This window comes from Oryctolagus cuniculus, chromosome 7, assembly GCF_964237555.1.
Source record: "Oryctolagus cuniculus chromosome 7, mOryCun1.1, whole genome shotgun sequence".
NCBI classification, from domain to species: domain Eukaryota; kingdom Metazoa; phylum Chordata; class Mammalia; order Lagomorpha; family Leporidae; genus Oryctolagus; species Oryctolagus cuniculus.
Genome location: NC_091438.1, coordinates 48,626,890 through 48,640,067, shown reverse-complemented (window position 1 = coordinate 48,640,067; position 13,178 = coordinate 48,626,890). Strand labels below are relative to the sequence as shown.

The 13,178-nt window shown below is 48.0% G+C and overlaps 2 non-coding genes across 2 annotated transcripts; both read right to left on the bottom strand.

Moving 5' to 3' along the window:
- Window positions 1-8,117: 8,117 nt before the first annotated feature.
- On the bottom strand, window positions 8,118-8,281 carry LOC138850765 (U1 spliceosomal RNA). Its single transcript, XR_011390944.1, has one exon. It is a non-coding gene; the product is annotated as a U1 spliceosomal RNA (small nuclear RNA).
- A 4,070-nt stretch (window positions 8,282-12,351) lies between these two features.
- On the bottom strand, window positions 12,352-12,514 carry LOC127493888 (U1 spliceosomal RNA). Its single transcript, XR_007924425.2, has one exon. It is a non-coding gene; the product is annotated as a U1 spliceosomal RNA (small nuclear RNA).
- Window positions 12,515-13,178: the final 664 nt, after the last annotated feature.

Here is a 13,178-nt window from a genome sequence, read left to right as displayed (position 1 = left end):
ATCAGAGGAGAAAGTAGCAGCAGCAGACGCAAAAGAAAGGAAACCAAAGGACAGAATCAACATAGAGAAATGAAGAAGTCAATTTTGGTTCATGGAATTGTACTTTGTAGGATGTATGGTTTTTTTGTAAAAGTAATAACCAATCTTATGATAAAAACATGGTGTCTATTTTATATGATGTTTAAAGCATGTACAGGGATGTGTGATATAAAAAGATCAACAACTCTTGAGGTCAATGTTGATTTCTTTGGGAATATCCAATTTCCTCAATTAGTATGCTTTAATTTATCAGCTATGTAAGGACGTGGGTATTTTTTTTAAAACATTTATTTAGTAAATATAATTTTCCACAGTACAGTTTATGGATTACAATGGCTTCCCCTCCCGCCATAACTTCCCTCCCACCTGCACCCCTCCCATCTCCCGCTCCCTTTCCCATTCCATTCACATCAAGATTCATTTTCAATTATCTTTATATTCAGAAGATCGATTTAGTATATATTAAATAGAGATTTCATCAGTTTGCACCCACACAGAACATAAAGTGTAAAATACTGTTTGAGTACTAGTTGTAGCATCAATTCACATTGGACAACACATTAAGGACAGAGATCCCACATGAGGAGTAAGTACACAGTGACTCCTGTTGTTGACTTAACAACTTGACACTCTTGCTTATGGCGTCAGAAATCTCCCTAGGCTCTCGTCATGAGTTTCCAAGGCTATGGAAGCCTCTTGAGGTCGCTGACTTTGATCTTATTTAGACAAGGTCATAGTCAAAGTGGAAGTTCTCTCCTCCCTTCAGAGAAAGGTACCTCCTTCTTTGATGGCCCATTCCTTCTACTGGGATCTCAGTCGCAGAGATCTTTTATTTTAAAGAAATGTTGATGGTTGAAATGTTAACATATTGGTCTTTTGATGAAGTTCAAATAGTTGAGAGTTGTGTACCCAGTTCTCCCTGGGGAAAGGAAGATGAGGAGAAGAACCTGGAGAGTTGTTGTTCCCCAAGTCAGGTCTGGGAGTCCTGACGGCTTTGGAGGACAGGAGCCGTGACAGGGGATCGTGCTTCTCTCACTGAGAGGCCATGCAAGGTCCACGCTGGGTCAGAACTTAGGGCTCAGCAAGGGAATCAACCTTCACTTTGAGCTTGCATAGCCTTGGTTTTATTTGTCCTCTGTCCATCACCCAAGACACACACCAGGTCTAGCCAATACAACTTCAAATACCACCTCTATATGCCAACAACATCTATATTTATTCTCACAAACCTGCACTTCCTACTCTCAACTTCCAATTCTCAGCTCAATGTTGCATGCATCTTAGAGTCTCTGCTAAATCTCTGCATCAGGTCAAATGCTAATGCTTAACACAGCAGACAGTTCCCTGTCAGCGTCACGACATCACTCCGCACAGCAATACTCTATGATCAGACCCAAGAACAGCACCTCCTGAAGAGCAGGGTATCACCTGAGGGCTTGAATTGGTCACTACAATCTATGTGTACCCCTGCTTACTACATGTACTTACTCCCAAGCCAAATCTTGCTGTACTCTTTGGATGCACTTTCTCATTCTCACAACGTAAATTGCTTCCAGTTTAATGTAAAAAGGGCATAAGTTTATTGAATACAAGCTTACTGCCACTTTTTGAACTACTTTCCACCTATCATCTCTTACTTCCACTAATAAAAGCAGATGAAAAATTGCCTTCCCTTCAGCCAGTCTATTCCATGCCATCCACTTCCACACTGGACACTGTGTGAACCGTCCACATCTGAAATCTGGACACAGCTGCAGCCTGAATCCGTGTAGTATCCCTGTTTTCATCAGTTAAGTCATTAGCACCTTATCTGCCTCTTGCTTCCCACTTGCTCATCATTCTAGTATTTCTTGCCAGCACTCACATTTAAGGACAACGAACTACTTGACCTAAGAAACTAAGGAGATGATGAACTTTGCAGAGTCCTGTCATTGAATCCCTTAGTGAGCTATTTTAATGCGGGCTGCCACTAGCAGAGTGCCAGCTGATTCGGTTCCTTGGCAGGGCACTCTTCCTGGCTTGCAGACCACCGTCTTATTCCTCTTCTAAGTCTAATTACCTCTCCCAGGCCCCACATCCAAATGCCCTCATCCTGGTGACTTGGGGTCCAGTGAACCAAACTGAAGGTGATAGACATCAAGTAAGTAACACCAGCACCTGTGCTACAGGATCGGCTGGTTTTCGGTTTGTTGTTCCCAGACCAGGATAAAATGCCTGACAGGACCCGCAAAAACGCCACTCCTTTGTTTCCACCTGGTTTTGAACCGGGGACCTTTCATGTGTGAGGGGAACATGATAACCATTTCACTACGGAAACCAGGCAGGGAGAGGGCATTGGGATTTGCCTCAGAAAACCTGACATCTGCCATCTTCAACTATCAACACTTTCTAATCTACAAAGGTCAACAGCATTTCCAAACTAAACAAACAAACAAACAAAAAACAACAACAACAATAAAAAAAAAAAAAAAACAAAGTCTGGGAATCACCCCTGATTCCTCAGGCAAGGAGCTTGCAGCTCTGGATGGGTCCCCGCTTAGGGTCCCTTGGAGGCCCCACTCTTGGCTTTGGGATCCCACATTTCCCAATTTGAAATTGAGTAGAATCTATTTTTTCTCACTGACTTCTATGTACTCTTTACTGAAGGGTTGTGCTTGATAATGAAAGAATTATGAGCAATAGATTTTGCATCCTTGGACTAAAAAAAAAAAAAAAAACCTCATGGAATAGATCTAAGTTTACTGAACCAAGCAAGAGTTTGAAATGGACTTTGAGCACACCAAAACTGCCTAAGAATCCAATTCTGACCATATAAGAAAATAACTTTGAGGACAAATTTCACTTTTCATTTCCAGTGCAAATAAAAATATATTTTTAATGTCTACCAACACTCTAGCCACTAGGGCTTTTTGTTATCTGCTTTAGATGATACTGGCAAAGAGGATGTGATTATTGGTGGGATGGCAGCAAAATCCAACAATGCAGGGAATCTACCTGAAAAGATTCAAAAGAAGGCTTTGATTCCCATAGGGTTATGCCACCAATTTCTGAGTTAACATGTTTAAAGGTGTGTGGGGGGGGGGGCAGTGCTGTGGCATAGCTGGTAAAGTCGCTGCCTGCAGTGCTAGTATCCCATATGGGCACTGGTTCAAGTCCTGGCTGATCCACTTCCAATCCAGTTATCTGCTATGGCCTGGGAAAGCAGTAGAAGATGGTCCAAGTGCTTGGGCCTCTACACCCACATGGGAGACCTAAAGGAGGCTCTTGGCTTCAGCTTGGTGCAGCTCCGGCCATTGGGGCCATCTGGGGAGTGAACCCTCTCTCTGCCTCTGCCTCTCTGTAACTCTGCCTTTCAAAATAAATAAAAATAAATCTTTTGAAAGGCAGAGTTACAGAGAGAGGTAGAGAGACAGAGAGAGATAGAAAGTCTTCCATCCGCTGGTTCACTCCCCAGATGGCTCTCTAGCCTCCTCCTCTGGTCTCCTTTCTCTTCTCTCCTGCTCCCTCTCTCCTCTCATCTCTCTCTTTCCTCACTAGCTCTTCTCCTCTCTTGTCTCTCTCACACTCTCCTTCTCCCTCTTTTTTCCCTCCTTCACCCCACCCCTTTGGTCTGCTGGGTTTTAGGTCAAGTGCCTAAGCCCCACGTGGCCAACTGAATATGACATCATGGGCCTAAGGTGTTCTTAGGAAAAATGCAACTGTAACTGTAAAAAGACACTGAGCTTGAAGGAATTTCTCTTTGAATCTAGGAAGAACACTACCTTTGAAAATATCGCTTTGTAACTTGCTAAACTTCTTTTGAATTTATTTTAAATGGTTTCCGGGTAATCAGTACTCAATGAAACAAAAATGGGTAATTAGTACTTGTTCTAGATGAATGCAATTTTAACTTTACTTGAATTCAGATAGCAATATTTAATATCAGCATCTTAAGTCATTTAGGTGTAACTGCTAATTTAAATTGGATAAAGGCAAATGAGATAAATGTGTCTAAATGTAAACTTTTGTATACTCAGCAAGTTATATTCTATAAAAAAGTTTGGGTCAGTTTATAAACTGTCTATGAAAAGAGTTCAACATTGCTTGGAGAAACTCAGGCTGAAATTTGATGTGTTACCTTCATCTTAATCTGACATTTTTAACAGGTTATTTAGAAATGTAGATCAAGGAAATTGGCAGATGGAAAACATCACAAGTACAGAAATGTGCATTTGGTAAGGAAGGTTAGAAGGAAAGAGTTATTTTGAAGAAAGAAGAGGCCAGGAAACTAATTCTATTCTGAAGGACTCTCCAAGGTGCACAATTTGATTTTTAGATTAGAGATGGGACTTGAGCAGCCCCTGGACTTGCATCCTCTGGTCTGCTTTAACAAAAACCAGGAGGAAAAGAAAGCCAGGCATCAGAAATGGAAAGATAGGTGGCAGGCCTATGAATAGCTGTTCTGTACAGTGATCTGCCCTCAAGGAGTCCCAACAGGCCAGTCCACTGCTGTGGCTTTCAATGTGGTAAGCCTGGGCTTCAGCAGAAGTCAGCTTAGGAAGAGCCCTGGCAGCTCTGCCAGCCAAGAGTTGGATCACTGGAAATGGACTTGCCCTGGAGTCGAAGGACTTCAGGTCCGAGCCACAGATCTTATTGGCTCTAAGCTGAAAAGCGCTTCACTCAGCCCAGCTTCCAAGGTGACCACCACTGCTGAGAAGAGATGGCCAAGTAGCGTCAGCAACATTGCAGGCAGAACTGTAAGTTTCCTGTTAGAGATGCCACCTGCCTTCACTTGGCCAGCTCTCCTCCCAGGCCAGGTAGATAATGGAAGTCAACAGGGTGCCTTCCCCAAGGAGCTTCACACCTCCCTTAGGATGTACCCCATGTGAAGAGACAGACAGATCCGGGCCTCTTAACTTATAAGGCCTAAAGCCCACCAGATTTTTATCAAGCCCCTTCTGTCAGGTTCTATTTGCCTCTCAATCAGCAAACTGAGTTGTGGCTTTGCCAGCACCTTTCTTGAGTCCTCTAATAACGACTCTGTCCTTTGTTCTAGACCCTGTCTAGCCCACTCGGGGCTCATTCCTTTGTAATCATAACCTCTACTCTAACATCAATGGCTCTACTCCCAACATGTGTATACTGATGGTCCTCTCCTCCACTTAATGTCATATGATTATTCAGAATTTCTCTACAGACAAACCCCTCTACCTGCAAAAGTTGAGTGGCCTTTCTCCCGATCTCAGCGGGGATCAGATTTAAACCATGTCCATCAAACAATCCTCACAAGGGTCCAGAGACCACGCCCCCTCATTTCCTCTCCTTTATGAAATCCTCTCATTACTTTGTTAATGCCACTCTTAGTATCATTGGTTGCTATTCTCACCCTGACTTGTATTCTGCAGTGTCTGTTTAAGTGTTTACAGCAGCTGATAATGGAATGAACCAAGGCCTTCAGCAACCAGGCGCTCAACCAGATGCTTCTCCATCCATACATGCCTGTCCCAGCGGAGCCCCAAGATATCCGCAGCGGGCCCCTGTAGATGACGTCCCTAGTCAGCAGGAAGTAGCCAGAGAGACTCTTTGTCACCCCCTTTCCTATCATCAAAAGGTCGGGATGGTAGCTTTGGGATCCACATGGAAGGAAGGCCTATACTTCCGGGAATGGAAGGTTCCTACCTGTACTTCCGGGGGTGGGGGAAGTCCTTGTCAAGGTCCCTGAGGGTGCCTAAAGGTCAACCAATGAGGATCAGACCCACCTCAACCTTTAACCCCCATGCCCTGAATCTATGAAAGGAGACCTCCCCATCTCTGATGCGCGACTTCTCCGGCCCCCAGTCTGTTGCTCTGTTGGGACCAGGGAACCTTGCCCGGGATTGGAACCCCAATAAAAGCCTGTGAATTAATTGATTCATCTGCCTGGGAAGATTTGTTATGCGCCGGACACCTTGCACCAAGAAGTCTTCTTGCCATGCTCTGAAACTTGCTAGAACCTTGGCTTACATCTTTTTATCCTCTGCTCTTCCAAACTCCTTTAGATCTGTAAACCTGGGGAGACTTCAGACACTGGGGACATGAAGAGGGAAATCGTGTCACAGTACACATTTTTGGGATCATGGAAACATCGTGTAGTTAAATGATTTCAAGGCTAGACTGGCAGGCCAACTGCCCTCCTGTAACTCTTCCTTATCTCTCTCAAGAATGAGTTGTGGCTTAACTGATAAAGCCGCTGTCTGCAATGTTGGCATCCCATAAGGGTGCCTGACCCATCCTGGCTGCTCCACTCTCTGCTAATGGCCTGGGAAAAACAGCACAAGATGACCCAGTGCTTTGGCCCCCGTGAACCCATGGGAGACCTGGAAGAAGCTCCTGGCTTCTGGCTCCTGGCTTTGGCTTGGCCCAGCCCTGGCTGTTGTCGCCATTAGGGAGTGAACCAGTGGATGGAAGATCCCTCTCCTTTTGTATTGCTGACTTTCAAATAAATAAATAAATCTCTAAAAAGGAAAGAAAGGCAGCAAGCCATCTTTTGTAAACTCCATCTGCAAACTCAACAGAGACATCACTTCCCTTTGGTTGTTTTACACACTTAGAAGCTGGCTCCCAGCAACTTTTACTGCTATTTCATCTCATCCCTGGTGAATGCCAGAGCTTACTCTACATCCTCTGGAAGTTGTCACTTCAGATTTCTCTTTGGAGGAAAACTAAATGTTCAAGATGAACTTTTCTAAGGAGTTTACCACAACACACCCTGAGAGAGACGATCAGTTCAATTATTTGAGTTGATTTCAATCAGCAGTAATACTGTCCATATTAGCACAGTTCTCAGTTTTTCCCCTGTGTCCTGATAGACAAGGCCATGGACTTGAAAGAGGACACCCTCCAGGAGGACAAGAATAAGTAAGAATCTGAGGAGGAGAAGTAGAAAGCTAGGGAGGCAAAAGGGACAGGAAATTGAGGACTACAAGATGGCTCAAGTCATGTCTTTTTTTGTTGTTGTTGAATAATCAGGTCAGTGCAAATGCCTGATCTGATATGTGAGTAGGAAGGAGCAGTGTGTGTGTGTGTGTGTGTGTGTGTGTACACAAGAAAGCACTATGGTAGCAAAGATCCAGTTTGCTAAAGTACACTGATTTAAGTCTTTATGAGATGGTGCTATTGTTCTACTTTTAGCATATTTGTAGTGATACTGTTGGACCAAAACACTTGAGACCAAGGATTCTTTGAGCCTTAGCAAGGAAAGGACTGGGTCCTTGGACAAATTCCCCAGCCCCCAGGATTAAGGCTGATCATTAGAAATAAGTCCACTGGACTCAGAACCATTTTTGTAAAAAAAAAAAAAAAAAAAATCAGAGAAGGAAAACCTATAAATTGTTTATATTGAACTTACAGTGGTTACAGATAAGAGATGAGATAGATTGTATTAAGCAGGGTAAGTTTTGGGGTAGGAGGCCAATCCATAAAAAGTAGTTGTGGTTTCTGGATCGGTTGAGGCTCACTGTCTTGAAAGTGTATACAAAAGCAGGAGGCAGTGGCTCCTATGGGATGTTCCTGTGGGATCATAGGAAGAGAATGTGGTGAGGCTGTAGATTTTGAAACCGTAACCAGCACTGAGCTTCCTGTTACATGAGAAGCAGCCCTTCTTTCCTCGTTTGAGGCGGTTTATTTGCATTTTCCTGTAAAACCTGTAAGGATGTCCCCTGAATAATTGTCTTAGAGGGGCCTACTGCTCCTCTTCAGGACCTGGCACCACCAGGGATCATGGCTCTGGGCTGCAAATGAGATGCAAATTGCAGCAAGCCCTAGAGGGAAAAGTACAAAGAACATAGTGAGCTATTATGAGAAAGTGAAAACAATGAATAGAACTGCAAGCTTGTGCCAGTTAACGTGGAGAGAAAGTGTGAGTGGTGGCTCTATGAGTCCAGAGGGAGTAGATCCAAGGAGGAAGAAATGTAACAGTGAATGAGACTGCAAGAAAATTATCAGTGTAGATGCAGTAAGTAGGGTTGTGGAACCCAGCAAAGTTGCAAGTACTTCCTCACCGACGACACAGTCAGTACTACCGCAAGGTAATAACCATCTACTATTCAACAAAGCACAGCCAGGGCAGAGCGCGAACGCAGTGCCCCACTACCACAAATTCTGCAGTCGAGTTTCCCGCATGTGGGGAAATCGCAGGGGTCAGCACTCCCGCAGTGCAATGGGAGAGCCTCGCCCTGGGAAAACCACCTGCTTGATCATGGTGTCTCCCCTGCCAGGTAAGTATGAGGACCAGACGCTCCATCCCAGTACAGCCTCACACGCCCCGCACTCTTCACACGCGCTCACTTTGCGCCCCTCAACCTCCCCCGCCCCGGGCCCTCTTCGCCCTCACGCACGCACAGCGCATGTATGTGCCGCCAGCGGTCCCGTGCTTTCTCCCACAGCACGGGAAAGCGGTCGTGAATCTACAGCAGGTCCCGGACCAGCAGCCCCTGCGTTGCGTTGCTCTATCTACATAGCCCCGCCCCGTCCGGGACGCCACCGCAGGCGCCCCGCCCACCCCGCGCCCAGCAGCAGAACCACCAGCGCGCCCTCCAAGAGCTGAGTGACAGCTGTGCCCGTCCCGTCCCTCCCTCCCCGACCCACGCGGGCGCCGCGGGGAGACCCGATTTATCTCCATGCATTACACCTGCTTTGATAAGCCTGAGGAGCATCTACTCTTTGAACTGGAGAAAAATCAGGGAGAGCGAGCACACAGTCCCCACTACCACACATTCTGCAGTCGAGTTTCCCCCATATGGGGAAGTCGCAGGGGTTAGCACTGCCGCAGTGAAATGGACGAGCCTCGCCCTGGGAGCACGGTTACCAGAGATTGGCAGGGTTCTTGTCTGGGCCCAACCAAGAAATCAGGCGTGAGACAGAGAGTAAGCGGAGAGCAAAACAGCAAGGTTTATTAGGACAGGGCCAAAGTAAGAATGGATGGGCACCTCTCCAGACAGACCCTGAGAGAGAGTGCCCAGTCAGTCCCTCAGACTGGGGGAGAGTGAGGTTACATGGTTGAGTGGAGAGAGTACACCTGGGCAGGCCAGGTGGGTGGCTCAGCTGCCAGGCAGAGGGTTGAGGCCAGGGGCTCTGAAGGAGATGGGCCTTGCCTTGCTGCCTCTGCTCTTCCTGGAACAAAGGACTTTTTGGATGTAAATGCGAAAAGTTCCTATCTGAGTTTTGCTTCTGAAGTTCTCAGAAACAGCAGGAAGCCTGGCTGCCATTGCCCTGCTTAGAGGAAGGATGGGCGGGACCCTCTGGAAGATGCCTAGGATGTTTGAAGTGCACATACTGGGCTGCACCTGGAAGGTGATCAGGCAGAAGGGGCGGGGACCCCCACCTGGCAGGTTACTGGGTAGAGGGAGCAGGGCAGGATGCAAATACTGGGCTGCCCCTGGCAGGTTATTGGGATGACTTTGAGATGCATATGCTGGACCTACATGTCAACTCTTTAGGCCTTTGTCACACACACATAAGCTCATATGTGACTTCCTACCTACAGAACCACCTGCGTGATCATGGTGTCTCCCCTGCCAGGTAAATATGAATTCCGCCCCTTCTGTCCCAGCACAGCCTCACACAACTCTCTGTGCACACACACAGTGAGTTCCTCCTGCTTCCTGGGCTCTCCTTGCACTGATCCTCAGATCCCAGCGAGTTTCCTGAAAGAGGCTGTGATGTGACCTTTTTGTCGCCCGGGACTTGGGCGTACTTCCTTACCCGGAGCCTGAGCAGCTGACCCCGCTGGCCCCAGCTGCATGGTCGCTGTCCCCTCTGCGTTTTTCAGGCAGCGCCCTTCGCCCATCCCACTTCCTGCCCGCGTCAGCGCCTTCCTCTCCCGAGTGGAACGATGGCGGCATAGCTGCTTCAAATGGGTCTGCGACCTAGGCGGCTGGGCCCACGTACTTGGGCAATCTTCCCCTGCTATTCGCAGGCCACAAGTAGAGACCTGGATCATAAATGGAGCAGAGGGCACCTAGACCAGCACCCATATGGACGCCGGCAATGCAAGCGGCCCCAAAATCGTTGTTGCTGTGTCAGCAGATATGTGTTCTCTTTGTGAGAAGACTCACTGGAAATACTGTTTCTCGACCTGGTCTTTGGCTAGAATGTCGTATTCAGAAAAGCTCACGGGCCCAGGCTTGGCCAGTTTTGAAGAACGGAAGTTGACTTGATTGAACCAAGAAAGCCCCTGGAAGAACCCTGCCCTTGGCGCGGGTCTCACAGGTTCCCAGCCTGGTGACAGGAAGGCCCAGGACCAATACAACCATTGTGAGGACGACAGGAAGAGAGGAACTCAGCCAACAGGAGAGACGTTGAAGGCAGACTTGCACAGCCAGACCTGCCTGTGTCTTCCCACCATAGAGAGGCATTTAAAGAAGACTCCTCATTAAAAGTCCCAGCAAGGCCAGCTTAGAAGGAGCTTATATAGCCAACTGCTATCCTAGCTGTGCTCAATAACCAGACCATGCATTAAACTAGACCTAGTTGAAGTGCCAGTGAGCCATGGCCTGACCAGAGTCACTCCTTTTTGTCCTTGTCTTGGTATCCTCTATTTTCCCTAACCAGGCACATGACTGCCATCTATTGAAAAACTGATCTTGTAAGAATGTTATCTGTAAGGCTTGGTTACATAAGGTCAGGAAATGTGTGAGATGCCCCTGAGATAAGCGGATCCTACTTCTCTAGCTTCTGTAACATCTGCTTGGCTAAAACACAAGTTCTGTAATTCATTTCCAACTAGCTGTGGTTTTTGCCTTTACAGGCTTACCCCTGAGCTCAGTCGGGGCTGCATGGTTTGGAGAACACATGCCCCATGCAGCCGCCAGCCTTCAGAAACAAAGACGCCATAATATCGCCCCTGGGACTTTGGCATCTTTTGTAACTCACTGTCCCAAACCTAAGTTTGTCACTGGGATTGTCTTTATTAAAAATGGGGCCACAGTAGAGGGAAAATTTACAATTCAGGGAAAAAAACTATATAGCATTTTAAATATCAGATTGTGGTTGTTAGGTCTGGAATAGCTTGGGGTGTTGGCCTTTTTGACTCCCAGAAAGGAGAGACGGAAAAACGAGATGGAAACCAACCTCAACAGACAGGTTCCTTTATTGGAAGCAGAAAGGTTGGCGACTGTTCTTGCCAAGAGACTGTGCACAGGGCGTGTTTGGGACTCAGGTTTTATCTGCTTCGTAGAGAATTTGCCACTCGGGGCAGGAGTGGAGAAGGCAGCTTGGGCAAAGCGGGTGACACTTTGAAGCCTCAGGGGACTTCCCCTGAGCATACACTGAATGGCAACCAATACTGGTGCCACTCACCCTGGTTGGAGAATGCAGTGGTGCAGATGGGAGTGTCTCCTGTGACTGCCACCCCAACTATTCACTAGTGAGCAATGGCTTCTACCCCATAACTTTGGCTTCCACTGATGTAGAAGTCTTAGGTTGTAAGGCTGAAACCTGAGGCTGTCCAGCGGGGCTGGGGTCTGTGGGCCCCTCAGGTGTAGCTAGAACCTCCTTCACAGGCAGGCTGCCAGCTGTGGCTGGAAAAGTTGTCTCCAGACCAACCGGCATCTCCCCTACTGATAGCTGCTTGTGCTGCATGTGTGATCCTGGGGCTTTAAATCACACCTCCAGCCAGGGTGGGTGCACTCTTTCACCCAGAGGAGGCAGGGGAAGGCACTGAGCCCCTGGGGAGAGTCAGACTGGCTCTAAGGAGATCCTGGCTATCTTGTGTGACCCTTGGCTTTTTAAATCACACCTTCAAGATAGTTGCAGTCTTCCACCCAGAGCTAGCAGAGGAGGGGACTGAGCCCGTAAAGAGACTGGCTGTCTCCAGGAGACCCCCACTATCTTCATGAGCCCCAAGCCAGTCAACATACAGTATGTGAAAGCCCTGTCCCATGGGCGCCCCCAATAGGATAACCTAATGAACAGGCAGTAACGGCTTAAAACTTGGGACATGTCCTCAAAGCCAGTGCCCAGCTCAGGCACTCCGCTGCTCTCCTGCTCTCTCTGCTGAAGTAGACACTGAGACTACTGGTGTGGCCAGGTGGAGGAGCTCAGGGCAGCAATCACTGACAGGGAGAAGAAACTGGGCTGGGACGCAACAGGGGGTTCAGGAAGCATGAGAAGAGAAGCTGGACTGAACCTGAGAGTAATTATTGTAGGACTTTGTGCTGGTATAGAAGTATTCCAGGCGTTTTTTGTTTTTTGTTTTTTTTTTTTTTTTTTGACAACTTTTGATGCACCTTAAAAAAGCTTGGAATATGTACCCTTAACTAGAAAGGAAAAAACAAAAACAAACAAACAAACAAACAGGGGATGGCACACACAGAGGCCCCCACTACCACAAATTCTACACTCGAGTTTCCCACACTTCAGGAAATCACAGGGACCAGCACAGCCGCAGTGCAATGGCCAAGCCTCTCCCTGGGGGACCACCTGCCTGATCACGGTGTCTCCCCTGCCAAGTCAGTATGACCTCCGACCCTTCCACCCCAGCACAGCTGCGCACAACTCGCTGTGTACACACGCGGTGACTTCCTCTCCTCCTCAGGCTCTCCTTGCGCAGATCCGCAGATCCCAGCGAGTGTCCCGCAACAGGCCAGGAGGATTTCCACAGCGTGGGACTCGTGCGTGGTTCTGCAGCCGGTGCCGCAGCAGCAGCCCCCGCGCGACCTCATCTGCATGGGCGCCGCCCCTCAGGGTCCCCGAGGGCCGCGCCCTTCTCCTAGCCTGCTTCCGGCCTCGGGTCGTGCCTAGGGACCTTAGGTGGTTCGTGAAGTAGCACAAAGCAGCCATAGTTGTGCACCCAGCGAGAGCCTCCTGGAGACTGCCCATCAGCCACGCTTACCGCGTTTTGTCGTTTGTGTTAGCCCCACTTGGTGCTAGAAAGACGGTTTTCAGTCGAATTCCACCTCTCTGCCCCAGCAGAGAGGACCGGGCAAGTCTCACACGCGGGGCGGGACACTGCCATCTCCTCATGGGCGTCTCCTCACCTCACCGGGGCTAAGTTCATTGCTGCGCCTGTTCCATTCCGAAAAGGCAGACACAAGACCGCACGAGTCTGACAAAACCCCTCGGGGAAGTTGCATCTGAGGAGCTTAGTGGGTGACTTTCAAAGGGTTGACGTTTAGTGCATA